Genomic DNA, 17,132 nt, shown 5'->3' with positions numbered 1-17,132 from the left:
TCAACACCTGATCCTCTATCCAGCATTACCCGCTTGACATAGTAGTCCTCGCATTTAACTGTTAAGTGCAAGGCCTTGTTGTGTGCTGCTCCTTCCGGGGGTAAATCATTCTTGCTGAAAGAGATTTGGTTGACGGCGAAGAATCTTTCTGTCATCCGCTCTAGTTGCTCCACCGAGGTTTCAGCCGGTACATGTGCTTCATTCAGGGTTTTTAGCAGGATCCTTTGATGCTCGGTTGACGTCATTAATAATGACAGCATGGATACTTGCTCAGAGTGCTTGCACAGCTGATCTATCACTTCGTAATCTGGCATCTTCATCTGTTGGAAGAACACTTCCGCTTCTTCAACACTCACGGGCTCCTTTGGAGGGAAGCGCCTTTGTGTGGCATTGTTCAGTTCTTGGGTATTTGAGTACCCTCCAACGAAAGTATTTTCTGGAGGTTCTTCCATGATCTCCTTACCTTTGTATGTTACCAAAGTCTTTTGATAATTCCACGGCACTGTGGACGGGTTGGTCATTGGCTTTTGTGGCACGCGTCCGATAACCACTGGCTCATTCAACCGAGGTGGTTGAATCGTCCCCCGGACCACATAGGCCCCTTTTGGCACGTACATAGGTTTTGTCTTTTTGATCCCGAAGTTATGCGTCTTCCTGGCTTGACCTCGCGGTATATAAAGAACTCCACCCTTTGCTGGTACCACTTTCTTCTCCACCTTCTTTTCAGGCTTGTTTTCTGCAGCCTTGACCTCCTCCCCCCTTTTTGATTTCTGGTCTATTTCAGGCCTCCTCCCCGTGTCGACAATGGCAATTATGGCTTTCAAGGCAGGGTCGAACTCTTTGTCTTCACAAATCATGCCGATCAGCGGCCCATTATTATGAGCAGGCAATAGATTGTTAGTCACATTTGGGATCTCTTCGTCCCTTAGCACTATTTTTCCTTGCTCTATCAAATTTTCGACCACTCTTTTCAATGACCAGCAGTCGTTTGTATCATGTCCTTCGGCCCCTGAATGATAGGCGCATCTGACTCCGGCTTAATAAGAAGGAGACGTCGTGTTTTGCCTTGTTTGGGGAATTGGTTGCAAGAAACCCAACTGGACTAGCTTAGGGAACAATATAGAGTATTGTTCACCGATGGGCGTGAAAGTCCGCCGTCGAGGTGGCTCCTGGGGGCGGTAGTTATTCTGCGGGGGTTGTGGGTTATAGTGGTTGCGGTAAGGAGGCTGATTTCTGGGAGGTGGAGCTGGGCCTCGGTTGGCTTGTTGTGGTGGATGATTATAAGGTTGGGCATTCATTACCATATAAAGTTGATGAGCATATGCCATATTTGAGTGGGGGTAGTAGTGTTGTGGGGCCCTTTCCGGAAAATGGGGCCTGGGATGACGATACTCCCTTGCTTCAGAGGCTGCCATAGCCGTTTCTTCCTTCTTCTTCCCCCTTGTCGTTCCTCCAGACCCGCTTTGGACGGCCTAGGAGGTTGCCCTTATGGCTGCTTGACTCAGAATCCGACCCGTTTTCAGCCCATTCTCTACCATCTCTCCTATCTTGATCGCTTCCGCGAATGGCTTACCCATGGCCGACATCATGTTCTGGAAATAGTCAGACTCTTGAGCCTGGAGAAAGGTAGTGACCATTTCCACTTCATCCATGGGAGGCTTCACTCTCGACGCCTGTTCACGCCACTTAATAGCATACTCTCTAAAGCTTTCCGAAGGCTTCTTCTTCAAATTTGAAAGAGAGTTTCGATCTGGCGCAATGTCGATGTTATACTGGAATTGTTTTACAAAATCTCTAGCGAGATCATCCCATATATGCCATCGGGACATTTCCTGATCCATATACCATTCTGAAGCTATCCCTACTAAACTTTCCCCAAAGTATGCCATTAGCAGTTCTTCTTTTCCGCCGGCTCCCCGCAATTGGTTGCAGTATTTCTTAAGATGTGCGATGGGGTCACCGTGCCCATCGTACTTCTCAAACTTGGGGGTCTTGAAACCCGTTGGCAGGTGTATGTGAGGAAACATGCATAGGTCGGCGTAAGAGACGCTCTTTTGCCCGCTCAATCCTTGCATATTCTTCAGACTTTGCTCAAGGCTTCTCATCCTTTTGGCCATCTCATTTTGTTCTACAACTCTGGGGTTCTGATCCTGCCCTGGTACAAGCTCGCACTGAGGCGGTAGAGGATTAGTACTGGTAGCGAACCTAGTTGGTTCCATTGAGAACGACGGTGCTTGGAATGTAAAAGAGGATGAGTCAAGGCTTGGCTTGTACGTGGCAGGCTGTGCCGTAGCTGGGCAAGGCGATGCAGTAAAGATGTTCATGCTTGCATCATTGGCCGACATTCGGGGATGAGGCTCAGAAGGTGATCCTGCAGAGAAGGCGGAGGTGGCTGGGTACCCAAATGGGGTAGCAGGGTAATTTATGGGAACATTAGAAGTCCCACTTGACCTGGAGAATAGTTCAGGGAATCCGGGGACGACACTTGGCGGCTCTTTCCCATTGTTCCAGTCATCCAGCATTTCCAACATGCAGAGCCGTAGGATCCTATTTTCCTCCGCAGTTGCGGATTCAGGTGTGAGGACGGCTGAGATTGAGCTTTCCTCAGAGACGGGGACTGTTTGCAATGGAATTTCCGAAGACATTTCCACACTTCCTTTTGACCTGGTGAAATAAGTGTGAGTACTGCTTCTGGTCCTAACAATAGGTAGTTGAACACCTCTCCTTGACCTCGTGAAGTATGAGTGCGAGGCCAGACTTTCACCAAACCAACCGTCTTTTCAAAAACCCTGGGAAAAATGCTCAATGACAAACGCACGGTTAATTCTGCAGCAAATAATAGATAGTTAATCTCACGTTGGGCATGATGCACCTATACAGTTAAGTGGATTACTATATGTTTGCTACGAGAGCATGCGTCATTCCGGCATTTTTCTCTTATTAGTTTTTCCCCCTTTTTTTCTTTTCTTTTCTTTTTTGTTTTCCTTTTATTTTATTTATTATATATATATATATATATATTTTTATTTTTTTTTGTAGTAAAAGAAATGCGACCGAATCCGATGAGGATTGCCTACGTATCACGATGCCTACGTGAATCAGATCATTACGTAGTTCGAAAAACACGAATGAGCGTAAAAGAAACAACCTCTTTATTGTTGAAACGTTCTATTACAAGCTACATTTGCAAAAGAAAGAGCAAGCTTTGAAAATAAACCTAGACTCAAAATAGACTGAAAATCACCCTGATAGAAAAACAGGCAGAAGATGCTGAGATACAGATTTGACCTATGAATGCATTATGGTTTTAAAAATTGGTTTCCGCGGGGCATCGTTCGGCCTTGCCGCGGTCCTAGGCGTGAGATCCCTCTCGAGTTGCTCTAGCTCGTGCATAGTCTGCTTGACATAAACCATTACTGCCGAGAGGAAGGTAACACTGGACATGTTCTCACATCGTAGACATCGTCTGGTGATGGCGTGGGCAACGGCTTTGATCCTATCCCTGGTTTGCTTCTTCTCTACAAGCAGGTGCTTTATCTGATTGCTGCATATCTTGAAGACTTGAACATCTTGTACGTGTTGATGCTTCAATCGCCGTACTTCCAATTTCATCTGGGCTATTGAGTCATACCAGTATCTGCTCTCAATTTGGAAATCCTTGGCCTGACTAGCTGCTTTGATCTCAAGTGCTGCCATCTCTCTCTTTATTTTAGCAACAGTCTTCTCGTGGTCGCCTTCCAATTGATTCAGGTATCTGCGATGCTTATCTGCTCTTGTATCCCACTGTGCCTTGAACTCTGCTATGATGTTTTCAGATTTCTCCAAACCATCTCGCCATTCCCTGATTTCACCTTTTAGCCCTTTTATCAGCTGCTCGTCCGATCGACGCCTTGGTTGTCTATTTGCATCCAACCTTATTTGTTTGATTTGAGCTCTGAGCATCTCATTTTCTTGAGTTAACCTGTTCCGCTCTCCCAGACCTGTAGCAATTTGCACGCTGTGCTCGTATTTCATGCCTTCTACTTGTTGCTTTAATTTGCTGATTTCTGCACAATAACCTCTTTCCTTTGCTAACCAATCCCAATGCCTTTGCGACGACTCGATGAAATCCCAGATGTGGGGTCTCTTAGCTGGCCTTTCATGCTCGAGTTCCCTTCTATACCATGCAAGGTAACCTGGCGCCGTTTCTCCCTTGGCTCGATCCCGCACGCAAGTATCTGATTTCAAATATTGACCCTCATTCCAGATTTGGCGAATATTCGCTTCTGGGAATTGTCCGTTAGGACTTATCTCAACTGTTTGAGCGTTAAGATCTTCCTCATGAGGTACTGTCTGGCACCTTCCGAACTGTCTCAAAACTCGGCCGGGTGCGTAAGGTTGAATGCTCTTAAGCCCCATCAGTAAGAAATGAGTTTTAGCCGCCGACATATATAAGATCTCATCAACAGGCAACCATCCCAACGTCCATTGTATTTGGCTGGCAGTAAGAGCTTGCAAGAACGAGGTCCATGCCAGGACTCCTTTGGGCCAAATGATCTCTCTGGTTCTCGCGTAAGATTCTTCTATGCGGGTTTTTTCCGGGGAACCATGGCTCAATACCCCGGAATGATGGAAGAGGTGCTCGGTCATCCATATCTGTAAGAGCAAGTTACAACCTTCGAAGAAATTTCCCCCAGCTTTACAAGCTGTGAGAGCTCGAAAGATGTCAGATACCACCATTGGCACGAGAGTGCTGCCACTTTGCGTGAGTAAAGTGCTGACGACCCCAGATATCTTCAAATCAATGTTTCCATCTTTTCTCGGAAATACCAGAAGACCCAGAAACATTATCATGAACGCCACCCGTCTGTGCTCGTCCCACTTCTGACGAACTCCTTTGCTGCACAGTTTGTTGATTGGATTATTGAATCCCCCCTCGTGACCGTATCTATCATATATGAAGCATGGAGTACAGAATCCGGCTGCTAGATCCGGGTTGTGGACTGTTCTAGGTATTTTCAATGAATCCAGGAACCGATGTACCGTGACGACTCTTGGGGCGACCAAGTATTTTTCCCTCAACGGAAGTTCAGTATTCCCGATGTATCCGGCCATTTCTTCCAAAGTTGGGGTGAGCTCAAAATCAGAGAAATGGAAAACATTGTGCGTCGGGTCCCAATAGGTAACCAAAGCTCTTATGATATCTCCCCGAGGCTGGATTTCCAACAGACCCACAAGACCTTTCAAATATTTCTTAACCTCATTTTGTCCTTCAACACCTAGATCATTCCACCATAGCCGTAACTTGACAGGGATTTTGGTCATTATTGAAAAATGTTCATTTTGCATCGTGCTCATCCTGCACATTTATTTAGGTGATTTTAACAAAATTGACTGACTCAAAAAATATATATTTTTTTAGAGAGGATCAAGCTTTGACCACGGCCTTTAAACACTTCGGAGACAAAGATTTTAAGGCTGTGCGGGTCTAAAAAAACGCTAAACAAGACCCAAAGGTGGCTGTTTATGCAAAGTTAGCCTTCCGGCGTCCCCTTCGGGAACATTCGGCTATTTATGATAAAACAATGTCACCTGACTTATTTACGACTCTATTAAAAATTTGACACATCTTTTATTTATTTATTTACTGATTTTTGGCTATTTAGAAAAATGGGGTTGAACCCGACGAGGGTTGACTACGTATCTCACATCCGGTGAGAATCAAACCGGCGTAGTTCGGGCGTATCATGAATAGAGAAAATTAAATAAACCTAAAAATCAAAAAAATAAGTATTTTTATTATTTTTTGAAGAAAGATAAAGACTAAAGAAAAAATATATTTTTGCAATATTTGGACTATCAGTCTGAATTTATAAAAGGGTACTACAAAAGAAACAACACATTTTTTTGAATTATGAGTTTTCCATATTTTTTTTACTTTTAAAATAAATACCTTTTCTCTTTTTTTTTTTTGATTTTGAAAGTGAAAGAATTTTTTTTTATACCTTTTTAATAATTCAAACTAAGAAGACAAATTTTGTTTTTATTCTTTTTTTTCTTTAGAAAAATTCCGGTGAGGTTTTGACAATACTTGAACATTGGTTTTATTTTTCCAAAATAAGTAATTATCTCCCCACGCTGTTGTTTTCCTCTTTTTTTTTTAGAAAAAACCGGTCAGCATGCGGAACCGAAGCAAATAAATGCACAACACAGATAGGAATGCAGCATGATGGTCTTTTCCACTTCAGGTTGCCTGTCCTAGACGAACCCAACCCCTGTGTTGAGTCCCCTAAGTCAAATGCAATATGATGCAAATAAGCGTTCCTACTAGGGATCCGGCATGAAGTTTCGTTATACTAGGTTTAAACCCTGGTATTTGTTCTAGACTGTGCACCCGAGCGGACAACTCGAGTCGAGGAGGGGGCTACGTACCGGGGACCCGCGAGATTGTCCGGCTTTGTAACTTGTCCGACCTCTTTCTTATTTCGGGTATTGACACTAACAGAATCGGGAGTCTCGACCAGCGAGCTTCTCCCTGGAGGTGAAGAGAGAAGGGTTTCGGCACAGTTTATACACAGTTCAGATAATATCAAAGCGGTAAAAGACAACATTTAGCACGTTATGCAAAAATATGTAATAAAGATCAGATAATAAAGCCAAATATAACAATTATTCTAAGCTCGAATTCTTGAACCCTGAACCAGTGGTTCTGGGAAATCTTCCCCAGCGGAGTCGCCAGAGCTGTCACACCTCCTTTTTGCGCGCCCCGCCCCGAGGGGTAAGATGCGCGGGTGGAGTTTTTCCAATTTAAGTGACAATATTCGAAATGGGATTATTTATTTAATTCAGAGTCGCCACTTGGGAAAGGTTTGGCTTTTGGTGCCCCAAGTCACCGATTTATCTTGAATCCCAAATCGAGGAAATTTTCGACTTTTCCAAATGAAGTCTACGAACCAGAAATTCTAAGTAAGGAATTCTGTTGACCCGAGGGAAGGTGTTAGGCACCCTCGAATCCCGTGGTTCTAGCATGGTCGCTTAAATTGTGATAATGGCTAAATATCTGATTTAAATACATGTTATGACTTACGTTCTTTTATTAAGTTTAAACCGCTTTTATTATTATCATTTATTTTTATAGAATTGCAACGTCGTGGAAATGCATCTCGAACCACGTCACAATCAATGCACCCGTGGTCGTCGACACATTTTGACTCCGTTGAGATTTGGATTTGGGTCACATCAATGTGCACCCGAATTTAAGAATGTATTTTTATTAAGCCGTGCCTAAAGAGTCTAACGCGTTATTATTTTGTAGAAGGCCATGAGATTCACTAAACGGCCTAGCCTGAATTCTAAATGATTATCATGGTTATTTATTGAGGGCCTCGCAATTTTGCATTTTTATTTGGCGAGGCTCATCTCTATTTTAGAAAAAGGATATCCTAAAGTGGCTACATTTCTAACTATGTTCAATCTAAAATAGAAGAAAGAAGATACATATCAATTCAAGTATATGCTTTGGGCCTAAATCTTATCAATTTCTGATTAGTTATTTGTAAAGTAAAAGACGTCTTACTTTATGAGAAATGTTCTACTTTGATAAAGAAATTACGTGACAAATGCTAGGCTCATATCCAAAACATCTCTTGACTTGAATTCAAACTAGACTCATTTAGGCTAGGTTAAAGGAATTAACCCACTGAGCATTATTATCATTGGGGGTTCGAACGCGCTCCTATATACTGCCTAGCGGGTTTTGACGAAAGGAGCTAAAATAAAACGGAATATCATTGTGTAAGGTGGAAGTATCCTATTATTATAGCTAAAACAAGAATCTGATCAGTCACTGTGTCAAATATTTGTACATCCTACGTACCACACCATTACTTAACCCATATCAACAAACAACTACAAACTAAGATACAAGAGGCTAAAACTCAGCTTAAGCATTAACTAACTGGCATTTTTACTATTGAATTATACACTGATCAATTCATACGAAAGGAGCAATAGACCACGAGCATTACAGACAGACATTTAAACTTCTTGGAATTCCCTTCATTTCATGCTTTCGAACGGTTACAGTTTACACCCACATAGGATTTGAAATGTGTACCTGGAATGCTGAAATGCAAAGAGGAAGAAGAGAATGACAGGGGAAGGTCAGCAGCAGCAGGAATCAAATAGCAGCAGCAAACGGCAGGTAACCAAATAGAAACAGAACCCCAGTACGAGATGCAGTTATAGCCAATGGGCAAAAGTGACAGCAACAAGCAGAGAAGTGGGCTCAGGATTCAAACGGTCCAATTCCAAAAGAAGGCAAACCAATAAGAACCAAAACATCAGAAACCTAGCTGATACTTGGGGGGAAATCAGCACTTATTTGAAACAGGTTAAGCAAACTGGGAATCGAACAATTAGCAAGAAGAAGAAGAAGACAGTTTCTGCTTTCTGTATATCCACCCTCTATCTTCTTTCTTAAATATTCCTCACAGTGTGCCTCCCTCTATTATGTGTGTGTGTATTTGTATGTATTTCAGCTTTTCTTTTTTCCAAAAAAATTCCTCACAGTCTATCTATTTTTCTCTTCCCTCCCTCTAATTCTGTCTCTCTATTTTTTTGTCTGGTCCTCCTTCTTTTATAGCCTCAACACCATCTCTTTTAACAGCCTGTTTTTCAAAATGTCACCGTACCCCTCCCATGTGTCTTTTTCCTTTTCAGATCCCAATTAGTTATTTAAGTATATAACTCCCATCAACATTCTCTGGCAGACTTACTTTTAAAGGGTTTAATACTTTTTAAACTTAAAGCAGGGTATGGGCAGTAGAATATGTTGACAGCATATGCTGTCAAACCATTTTTAAAATTAAACAAAGGACCTTTATGCAGGCCACAGGCTGTGCACAAAGCACATGAGATGCACCAATGCACATGCTGTGCACTAGTGCAAATGCTGTGCAAGAGTGCACATGCCCTTCAATTCAGCATTTAAACAAAACATCCCTTTTACATTACTGGTCCAAATCAACAGCTATAAGTAAACAAAATTGGTTCTTAATTGATTCAACAAATGTTCAACAGAAGCAAATCGATTTACTATGCTCAGACAGTTGAAACTAATTGACGACTCATGTCGACTCGACTATATTAGCATTAACATACACAATCGTAGCCAAAAATCAGACATTCAGAAGTATGGGACACATGACTCGACTTATACTGATTAAAACAGAATTGTACTTCGAGGAATCAGTTAGTCAGTACAAATTTGGAATACAACCAATACGCATGCCTTATCAGAATAGGAGGAGAGGGATTCAGACAAACACAGAGGTTCAAACAAAGTGGACAAACAAAAGTTGATAAAATTAAAACAAATATGAACAGTCTTTTAAAACAAATCACACGGACTAAAAACAAATAAAGGAAAAGAAAGCAGACTTACCTTAAAACTTGAAAAGTTTAACAGTTTGAACTCGGATTTGGACAAACTTTTCTTAAGGCTGAATGGACTTTAATCGAAGTGTTTCTCAGATGAGAAACACTTTGATTGAAGTCCATTAGACCTTAATCTCTTCGGTTGAACCGGTATGAACCAGTGATGAAGGACACAAAACCTTCAAACTTAGATCTGGGATTCAGGCTTCCCTGATCAGATTCGGACCAAACCAAGTATGGTTTGGTCACGAGGGGGGTCTGGGGAGTATCTGGTGTGAAGCTGGGGTTGAACCGTGTAGATCGAGTTTCGACTCGAATCTTCAAATGAAGATTCGAGAAGGTGGGGAGGGATTCGAACTACAGGGTTAATGGATTCATGTTCAGGGTGGCAAGGGGGTTCTAGGGTGTTAAGGGGAAGGTCACCGGCGTCCGTGCCGCCGGCTTTCATGGTGGAGGATACAGGGGCGGCTCTAGGGTTTGATGGGGATGAGGTTGAAGATGGGAGCTGGGGTATCTGATGGGGGGGGCAGGGTAAGGTTATAGGCTTATATATGGAATAGGCGGGCTGATCTCAGCCATCGGATTAACTGGAATCAATGGCTTGGATCTAAAGGCCTCGGGGAAACGATGTCGTTTCAACTAAAGGGGGTTTGGGTTGGTCCGGGTGGAAACGGGTCGGGTTCTGTTCGTGGGTATAGGAAATGTGATCTTGGCCGTTGATCAATCTGAAATCAACGGCCTAGATCAAACTGTATCCATACGACGTCGTTTGGACTCGCTGGGCATCCTCTGGACTGGACCGGGCAGGCCTGGGTCTTGGGCTGTTTGTTTGGGCCAATTTTGTTAAAATTGGCCCAAGTCCGGAAGAATAAAGGGACCCTTTTTTTTCTTTTTTTTTTTTTTTTTATTTATTTCCTTTTTACTTTAAAACAAAACTAAGCCAAAATCAAATTAAAATCAAATACACACTCAATACAATTATTTGCACACTAAAATATTTCAAACAAGTAAAGTTAAACAAAAATAAAATCACGGACGAAGATGCCTATTCATGATTTTCTATTTAACGATCGGATTACGATTTGAATTATACAGGACACATATATTTTTGAATTTTATTTTTAATAAAGTAAATAAATAAAAATGGGCCGAAGTCACAAATAAATCAACAAGGTGCTGCACAGGAATTCAAAATTGTACAGCGAGGCCAATTATTATTTTTTTATTTCTTTTTGGAGCGATTGTCGTGCGAAACAAAAATCACGTGCTCACAGCAGCACCTGTATTCTGCCTCTGATCCTGAGCAGCTACCAAGCTAGTCAATAACTGCAAAGCACTCCGCATATCCTGGTCTGGAGTGCCAGACGGAGGAACTGGAGGCGCTGGGTGCCTTCTAATATCCTCTGGAGGAGATGGAGTAGATGAGGTATGAGAGGGCATCTCACTTTGAGCCTCACTTTGTCCTGCTCTGACTTGGGGCACCTGACTGGTACCCTCTCCCGCTGCTGTATCAAGCCGTCTACTAATCGTTTGCTTCCTAGTCAAAGGCATCACTGAAAAAAACAAGGTGAATATTAGAGACGAACACTTACGACTCAACTCTACGCACGATCTAGATTCAGGAAGAAGGTAACAATCCTAGATGTCATGTAGCCTCCTGATTATAAATGTGGCGCGCTACACATCCATAATCAAGACTCTACTAGACACGGCTCATAGACAACCCCTAGGACAGACTTGCTCTGATACCAAGTTTGTCACGACCCAAACTGAAGGGCCATGACTACCACCCGACCACACTTGCCGAGCACCAACGTACATTTCATCTAACCTTCATTATTATCTTTTAAGGCTGACTAGATCAATATAAATGGTAGACCTAGATCATGGACAACCAGCAATAAAATATGACGACATGAACATACATAGCAGGGGATGACCAGACAATCAAAAAACTACGTATAAGGTATGAGCTACCACGCTACTATGAAAGACTATACAACAAAAACTAGCCGACAGGGCATACCAAACTATACATGAGCCGACACCTGTCTATGAGCCTCTAAAAGAACATAAGTGTTGCAACATAGCCGGAACAGGGCCCCGACATACCCATAATGTCTATAACAAAAATTGCATACCAAGACCAAGGCAAGTTTGGAGAAGGGATCTCGCCAATCACCGTTGAACTGGACAGTCTACTATAGTGGGGGAGCTGCACCTGCCTGTCTATCAGGACCTGCAGCACGACATGCAGCGTCCACAAATAAAAGGACGTCAGTACGAATAAAGTACTGAGTATGTAAGGCAAGGAACCATAAATACGATCAGTAATGTAAGCAAGGATAGAGAATATACAACCTGTAACATCTTAGTACCTCTGAGGGCTACTTACATGAAATGCATGATACATATGTATAAATACATAAACCTTTAAAGCATTCGCCTCTGTGGGCATCATCATCATCATATCGTACCCGGCCATAATAGGCTCGGTAGAATCGTACCCGGCCACGTGGAGCTCGGTAAAACCCAACTGATCAGTGGTTGCACAATAGGTGCCGTACCCGGCCAACTATAGCGTGGCTCGGTAGAGTAAAATAGATACATATATATAATGCATGCTCGACTCATGGAATCACATTCTAAACCTTTCGGAGTGACGTAAGGTCGGTATCCTCTGTACACGTTATTAGGACTAACTCTTCACTATGAACCTTATAAGAATCAGGAAGTACCAACAACATTGATAACATAAGACTAAGAGAAGCAACATTAACATCAATCGTTCCATAAGAGGGAAAACAATGTAAGTACTGCTAGCTTCTAAGAGTAGAGTATCTTGGAAGATCGTTCATTACATTATGTGCAATCGGAGTCGTGCAAAAGAAGGAAAGGGATAGCCTCACATACCTTGTATATACTGCCCCAATCTCAAGCTATGCAATTGTCAAAACTCCTTAGTCTACAATAAGATAAACGATACTATCGTTATCATTTAAGCGTCATAACTATTATGTATCGACCACAACCTATTTTACGATGAAACGGATAGCACCTCCCCTATATATATGACCTCACACCATTCAAAATAATCACCAAACAGCCCAAACAACATCAATAATAAACATATTGAGCCTCCCAAAATAGTCCACACACAGCCTAATCACTTCATACATACGACGACCACCGTAGTCGTATCAAACAACCTGGAAATGTTACGAATAACTATCAGCCCATAACCCTACATATATATGGTGTTTCTCCACACACTTCCTCCTCCAAAACTCCACAAGATAGTAGTAAAATACGCAGCCCAACAACCACGCAAAACAGTCCACAAAACAATAACATTACTTTCAAGCCTTTCGATATATATTTCACAGGTTCTAGCTTCAATGGCTTAGCTGCAACTTGGATAATCTTAAATACATATAGAGTAAGAGGTTCCTTACCTTTATACAGAAATAAAAACTCCAATTTGACCTTAAATTTCCATGAAATATCCATCAAATGCTGCCACAACAACAAAAAACGAAACTAGCGACCAATTAGTATTTTTCGGCACTAGAATCACTTTAGAAGGCTTGAAATCACCTAGGATTGATATTAAGAACATGAGGGAGTATTTACAGAACATAAACCCTTTAAAACAACCTCCCACACGAGCTGGAACAACACAAAAATGAGCAACAACAAGAAGAACAAGAGACTTACTAGCGCCACGGAATTCCCGACACTTGATTTGTGTTGTTTGCCCTTTTTGGGTCTTGAATCTTGAGAGAACCTTGAGAGGATGTTCCTAGGGTTCTAAGGTCTGAAAATAGTGAAAAGAATTGACTTAAAACGGGTTGGAGTCATCCTATATAGGTCCAAATATCTTAAACCGACTTAGTGGGCCCCATAGAGAGGTGTTTGGCGCAGTCTCGCCAAAATGCGAATATCTCTCTACTCCGAGATCGTATCGATGAACGGTTTAATGCGTTGGAATCTAGACTCATAGATATTTAATTTTGTTGGTAGATCACCCCTTAATTCCTTGTAAATTATGAGAAAAGATTAGAAACATTTGACCTAATATTTAAGTAAAATTATGAACCTAAGTTGCGACAACTTTTGTCGACTTTTGTTTCATAACTCGTTTGACTTCAAGACTTATGATACGGATATTATATGATTAAAATACCTTAATAAATGACCTCTTGAGTGTATTAAGCACCGCTAGATTACCTGAAAATACGAGTTACAATATCCTTGATTCGTTTAACTTCTAATACTGGTTAATCACCCTTATACACTCTTGTATCACTTAAGACCAATAGGATTGACTTCTTATCATCTCAAAGATAATTCCTTCTTGGATTTATGTTATCTAATATATGGCATGAACTAACACATGTGGATATGGGTTGTAACATCAAAGTTAAATGTCTTAGAGACTGGGCCATCGGCAGCCCTGTCTCTTAAAGCCTAATAATAAATGAACTCCATTCTACTGTCTCTTTTCTAATTATTCGAAATGTATTCAAATAGTTCACAACATGACTAACACTAATCAAATTATTGATGAACTAGGAGCACAAGTTGAAGTCATGTGACCTTACCTATTACATACGAGTCAGCTAAAGGCCCAAATCATCACAGTTCATTATTTAAACCACTACTATTAAACTAATACTCAAGCAATTTAGTATTTTAAACTAGCTGGACTATGGAATTGAGTTATAGGGAACACAAAACTACTTGAACTTGTTTTTACAATTATTGAAAACAAATCAATGCTTAAAAGCTATCATGACAACTGATATTAAATATTAACACGAGAACCAACATCATATGAATATGAAATTAATAGTCATAGAGTCAAATTATTACAAAAAACACTAATTGTCAATTACACATGACTGTTGTAACAAGTTAAGATCAAACACAGTAGAGTGAATTCAATGATCCACTTTAACTTCATTTATCCTTCAAATTGAGTTACAAAGATCCACCACAGCCTACATGAGATCAAGGAAGGTACCTGGAAGTAGAAAGCAATGAAGGAGAAGAAGAGGTCAATGGCAGTGAGCAATCAATCACAAATAGCCCAGCAATAAAATCAAACAGCCCGGGAATGTTTAAACCAAACAAAAGCTAACAGATCCACTCCAACACAGCATCAAGTCAACCCAGAATATGAACACTGATGTATAAACAACAAGCAAACACCCAAACTAGATTCGAAATACCAATGTCAACTCGAAATCAACCAAAATAATTCAAAGCTGAACTGAAAATCCTTCTGGAACTTCACTGATGCAAAGCTCAGCCAAAAACCCCACTTAATTTGATTTAAATACACTTGAAATGGACCTCTAAGCTTCAACAAACAAAGATAGCAACTACAGAATGCAAGTCACAACCAAAAGCTGAACTCCATTTCCCATTTCAATGGAACAATAATCCTAAACTTTTTTTTTGTTTTCTAGTGATTTTCTATTGTTTTTGGGGTTTTTGGCCGTCTGAATTTAAAAAAAAACAGATCTCGAAATTAGAGGGAGATTTTGGGGAACTAGCTGGCTGAACCAAAAAAAACTCCCCATTAAGGCATTTAGGCATGCCTTTTATAGGCAGAGCTGAGGGCAGCCCTTATTTTCTGTTTACAAATCAGTCCCTTATCTATTTATTCAATTAGTCCCTTATTTTAAAACTTGTTACCCAAGTAATCCCATTAAAATTATTGAAATCTACACCAAAGTACCACTCTAGAAGGCCCTAGAAGGTTCTAGTTTCAACTACCATGTGCTGCCCAATCCTAAATGTCTAAACTACCCCTGAACTTAAGCTAAAACTACAGCTATAACCAAGACAGTTTCTTAAGCTCTGAATATACCCCAATTTAAACTCTTGTTGAATCTATCGATTGAACTCAGAATTAATGACCAAACTAACTACCAAACGACGACTAATTAAACTAAAACTGAACTAACTAGTAATTAACCTAAACTAAAGGAACACCAGAAATTAATTCAAACAAAACTAAGTAAAACTAATTAACAAATTATCAATGGCTTAACTAAAAATCAAACTAAGATCAGGAATTGGAACATATTAAAATCAAATAAATAACTAGACTTAATCAAAACAAATCAGGACACAAGATTAGCACAATATTAACAAAAATTAAAACGCAAACTAAACTAGACATTAACCATGGAATTCACACATGCAGAAAATCAGAAAAGGAAAAAGAAATTGAAAATAAAAGAAAATACCAACATGAACTCACTGACAACAAAGAGCTCCGGCCAATGGTTGTTTCTCCAAATCCCCCAAAATTTATGACCCGTAACATCCTTAACCACGTGTTTTCATAAGAAAACACCTGGTTAAGGATTTTTAGGGTCCGAAATCATGGAGATTTTGCATTAGGGTTTTTGGTCGGAAACCTTCAATTTGATATTCGAGCTGTTCCAGGTAAATTCGAGAGATAGGGCTATGGGGGTTGCGTAGAGGAGGCCCAGGCGGTCACATGGTGCTAATTTGGTGGTGATTGGGTTACTTTGGGTTTTGGCCGGAGAATCTTTGATTGAGGATTCGACGAGCTAGGGCGGGATTTGAAGGAAACAGGTGGTGGATTCATGATGAGGGAGAAGAGGAGGTCTCGTGGTGTTATTTTGGGGTAATTTGGAGTAGGTGTCGTTCACTTCCTGCGAGCTCCGATGAAAGGATATGGAGGCGGCTGGTTTTTAGGGTTTAGGTTAAAGATGGGGGGGGGGGTCTGAGAGGGGTGGGCTAACTTTCGGACATTTATATAACTCAGGATCACCAGTTCTGAACCGTTGGATCTTGAAACATCGACGGCTGAGATAAATGCTACACCAAACGACGTCGTTTCACTTAAAGGGGGGGGAGCAGGCGGAGTATCGGGTAATTGGGCCTGGACCGCTGGTTTGGGGAGGGGATTGTTTGGGCCAATGCAAATCTGGCCCCAAAAATAAACCAGCCTATTTATTTTCCTTTTCTTTTCTTTTTCAATTCCAAAACAAATTAATTCCACCTTTTTTTTCTTTTCAAAAATTAATAAAAATCGAAATTCCTAGAGCTCTTAATTAACTAAAAACTAATTGAACCTATAATGATGATTAAAACAATTAATTCAAGACAAACTAACAGTAAACATGACAAAAACAAAGCTAGGATAAAAAGCTCAGTTTTAAGCTATTTTGTGATTTTTCCATTTTACAAAACAAATGATTTTCTAATTAACCCTGAAATGTAAAGTTAGGTCATAAATGTTAAATGCAACATATTTTGTATTTTTCGTTAATTAAAATGCACAAACAAAATTACAAACAATTAACAGAAAATAACACAAAAATTCACAAAAATTGCAAAATAATAAAGAAGTTGTTTTGTTTGAATTTCTGGGAATAATTTGCTTTGGGCAAAAATCACGTGCTCACAGCTGCCCCTCTTTACCCGGAAACACAAAGAGTTTTTGTGCAAAGATAAGTGAGCGAAAATGAGCGATTTTTGCCCATTTGAATATTCCGTGTGAAGCATATTTTTTTAATTTTATATTTTGACCGCACCCTACTTCGGAGGTTGCCTACATATCCTGGGCTAAACCGGAATCAGATCAGTGTAGTTCAGGAGTGTCTGGTAGCTGGGACTACCAGGAGCTATGATTTTACTACGATTGCTGCTGCTACTGCTTGCTGACCTTC

The sequence above is a fragment of the Nicotiana tabacum genome, chromosome 18 (assembly GCF_000715075.1).
Source record: "Nicotiana tabacum cultivar K326 chromosome 18, ASM71507v2, whole genome shotgun sequence".
NCBI lineage: Eukaryota > Viridiplantae > Streptophyta > Magnoliopsida > Solanales > Solanaceae > Nicotiana > Nicotiana tabacum.
This window is presented reverse-complemented; position numbering follows the sequence as displayed.